This window comes from Euphorbia lathyris, chromosome 7, assembly GCF_963576675.1.
Source record: "Euphorbia lathyris chromosome 7, ddEupLath1.1, whole genome shotgun sequence".
Taxonomy (NCBI): Eukaryota; Viridiplantae; Streptophyta; class Magnoliopsida; order Malpighiales; family Euphorbiaceae; genus Euphorbia; species Euphorbia lathyris.
Genome location: NC_088916.1, coordinates 16,200,922 through 16,205,147, shown reverse-complemented (window position 1 = coordinate 16,205,147; position 4,226 = coordinate 16,200,922).

The window sequence follows — 4,226 nt, the reverse complement described above, 5'->3', positions numbered from 1 at the left end:
AATTAAAACTCCTAACTTAATTATCTCTTAATTAATTTAATTCACAAACCTAATCAAATTAGGATTATTGGAATTAAAATAATTCCTTATTTATTATATATAAATTTCGGCCCCCTCTATTTAAATGGGCCTTACTGGGCTCAATTGGGCTTCCATCTATTAATGACATCCATCTCTCTTTTGGTTCCAAGTCTTATGTGTGATCCATTAGGTTCTTACTACTTCTGGCCGTATGCAACTATTAAATTAATTTCTTCAAGAATTATATTTAATCCTTGCATAATGGAATGATGTACTGAGTATGTTATTGGCAAGTCTGTAATCATTCCCCCAGAGTCCGTTAAGAAGACAGGTTGATTCTGTCGTTAACCTTTCCGTATTAGTTACGGTATAATTCGATCCTTTATCAACTACATCCTTGAACTGAATCTTATGACTATGGGTGATGTCAAGTAACATATAGCGAGACGTTCGTTTTACTTGTATAGGCCGAGTCAACTCAAATAGATAGGTTAAGTGAAATCTATATTTCTTACTCTTAAGCTATCACCTTGCAAGGATTTAGAGTCGAGTCTTCCACAAGCGATCCTTGGATGTATCTCCCATTAATCGGGAGTGATAAATGCTCAATCCAATGTATAACTACCCTGACATTACCTCCTGTGACACCCAACCTTTGCAGTTCACACCCCAGAGTCATCTCTGTTAAGGATCGTGGGACCGCAGGATCAAAGTCTCACATTCAGTAATTCAGGATGACCAATTAACATTCCTTTGAGTCTGAGGATTAGTTATACCTATTAATACCAATGAGATGAACAGGTGACAAGGATGAATCTACCCATCCTGTTATCTCAAATCGGATCCCCAATCCTAATGAACGACGTTTCATCAGATCTATGTAACTGTCCAGATATCTATATATATGAAGCTTGTGAGATCAGCTTTCTGTCGAACAGAAGACATTGTTACATACAAGTCTCAACCATGATATATCAATCCTAAACATATCACTTGACTTGGGGTGGTTTTAAGTTTATTAGTTTATTATAAAGTTTTGTCTCACTTCATGCTTGTATGAACACTTTATAATCACTTTAAACAAACTTACGGATTTCCTTTTATTAGACTTTATTTAGTGCTTAAAAGGGATTGTCTTTATATAGTTATAAAACATACATCTCATTAAAACAAATGATATAAAGAACAATTCATTTACATTAAGTTTGTATCCTGCAACAATTGTCTATAGGACACTAAACCCCAACACCGTGCGGAGATCACTTCGTCTCGCATGAGTCCTGCGAATCTTGCCTACTTGGCGGATCACTATCCCTGGATGAAGAATTTTGAATTAATGTTGGCGGATGCCCATCAACGTCCTGCCTGTCCCCCTAACGGATTCCTTTCTATGTACAAAAGCCATGTGGAAAGGGGTTTTCATCTTCCCCTTCCCCAAGTGATGGGAGAAATCCTTGATTACTTTGGGATCACGGTCAGCCAGTTGCATCTGAACGGCTGGTTGGATGTAACTCTGGATGCTTTTTTGGCATCCAATCTGGGAGTACATCTTACTCCTCGGGTTTTCATATCCCTCCATAAGCCTTCTAAGTGAAAGAGCGAATCCTTTATAACTTTCATTAAGTTTAGGAGTTATTCGCCTTTTAGTGATAAGATTTCTAATGTCCATCTATGGGATGAAAAGTTCTTTTTCGTCAAACTGAAAGAGGGCGAATCCTTGGGATTCCCGATGTATTGGAACCACAAACCCCAACACATGGCTAGCGAATTGATTCAATTAACTCCCCTTGAGGAGAATGTGGTGAATCTCATGAGGAGTATCAAGACAGATTTCTAGACATACGCCGACGCCTTAGAATTCATGATGAGCGGGGTTCCGTTGGTCCGCCGAGTGGGGACTCAAATCGACTATGTGAAATTTACCCAACTTGGTGAAGGTACTTTTATTCTTCCTTGAACCTTCACTATCCTTTTGTCCCCTTGCCAGGGAAATGTCTGAGGCCAGTCGCGCCCTTATAGAGAGGCGAAAGAAGATGAATAAGCTCGAAGGGAAGAAGAGAAATGAGCCGGTGGAGAATCCCGGTAAGAAAGATGGGAAACGCCTTTTGGAAGGTGCTCCGCTTCCTGCGGGCAAGAAGACAAGGGCGGGAAAGCCCAGAATTGATTGGCTGGGTCTTAACCAGGAACATGTACAGTTCTTCCTCCTTACTCTGCTTTTTGTTATGGGTACTAATTTCTGCTTTTTCCGTTTAGGTGACCAAACCAGATTTAGGGAAGTACTGGTTCACCAAGTATGGAGAAAAGGGAGCCCTTAAGAGCGAGTCGGTCATAAATGACTTGGATGAAGCCATTGGTCAGCTGGGAAAGGTGCGGGAGAGCCGAGCCAAGTACTCTGGATCTGCCCATGCTAAGATGGGAAAAAGGGATCTCCTTACAGTAAGTTTCTCATCGTTTCATATTTTTGGATGAAAGATGATCCCAGTTTTGTGGATCTTGTTTTCTAAGTGACCTTTTCCTTTTATCAGGCGTATGCCCATATGTGCGCAATGGAGGCGGATCTTCTCTAAGGTGTAGCCAATAAGGCCAGCATCAAAAAGTTGGAGAATGAAGTTTCCGTCATCAGTGCCAATGCGACTGCCGCCATAGCTCTTAATGAGAGTAAGGACGCCAAGATCCAAAAGCTGGAGAAGAAAGTAGCCGAAGATGCTAAAGACCACAAGGCCGCTTTGCTGAACATGCAGATTTTGGCTGGTAGTCGTGCCTTTTACTATGGTGAGCGGATCATGGCTTATGTTAGACTTGCCTATCCGGAGATAGCTTTCGTAGATCCAGAGTATGTCGTTCCTGAGGCTGAGGAAGATATCAGATATGATAAAATGGTGAATGCTCATGACTTCATCTATGGTCAAGTCCGGAATGAGCAGAGGGGATCGAAGGAAGAAGATACAAAGCCGGTTGTCAACCTCGAGGTTGAGGCGGATGACCTTAGCAAAGCGTCCAAGGGACTTGATGATGACGCTGACATTGTGGAGATTGATAGCAGCGTTCCTCAAGCGAAGGAGAATGAGGCTCTGATAGGGGTCAAAAACCCCTATTTTTGGGTACAGTTTTAGGACGGTTTTTAGCGTTATTTTATGAATAAGCGAGCAATTCTTGCATTTATATGCTTTTGTGTAAGTTAGTTAGAAATTGTATATGTTCTATTTACTTTTCGTTGTTTAGGCTCGTTTTCTGATTATTTTAGGCAAATATGGCCAAATTAGCATGTACGTTAAATTTCCATTATCTTTTATAGCTAATTGGTCCGCCAAAAGTCACACCAAACGGAGTGTTTACTCAAAATGAGCGATTGGCGGGTCAATTTAGCCTCGGAACTAATGTTATTTAGAGTTTTCGTGCATGTGCAGGCTAAAACAGGAACGAGTTCAGGTGAAAGTTACGTTTTGGGACATCCAGCAGCCACGCATAGCGTTCTGGGCATTCCTGCTCGTCGAAATGGCCTTTTTGGGGCCAGATCGGCGAGCTGGCACTACCAGCCCGTCGAGCAGGCCGTTAAGGGGCCAGCTCGACCGAGCTTGCCTCCAGGGGCCAGATCGTGTCGAGCTGGCCTTTATAGGCCAGCTCGGGCGAGCTGGCCTTCAAAGACTGATTCCCGGTGAGCTGCCCTGCGGGAATCAGTCAAAAGACTGATTCCCGGTCCCACGACACCATGATCGACCGCACGTCTTCCCACCTGCAAAAGGATGCGAATTAGGTTAGAAAGAGGGTCCGAACTGTGTCTATAAATAGGATTTTCTAAATGTAAAATAAATATCTTTTATCTTTTGTAAAAACCTAAGCTTCCACCTTGAGAAATCCTCTCCACCTCCTCCATCTCCTTCAACCTCCATTGAGACACCTCCGAAGCTCCGTTCACCGAGGATTGCTCAAGTTCCATCCTTAAGTCCTAGGAAGACACATGCATTGGTAGACAGGTTCCCTGAAAGGGATTTTTCTTCTTTTATATTTTGTCTAGCCTCTGATCCATGTTATGAATCCTAGGCTCATTGTATCTTCGTGGCAATACTTTTCATCTTTAATATATATCATAGTTTTGTTTGTTCAATTGTTTTATTGCTTGATTCTTTGTCTTACGCTTTGTCTGATTGGTTTAACTCATTCGATAATCCCAAAATTAAGTTGGCACATATTGCGAGCAGAATCTG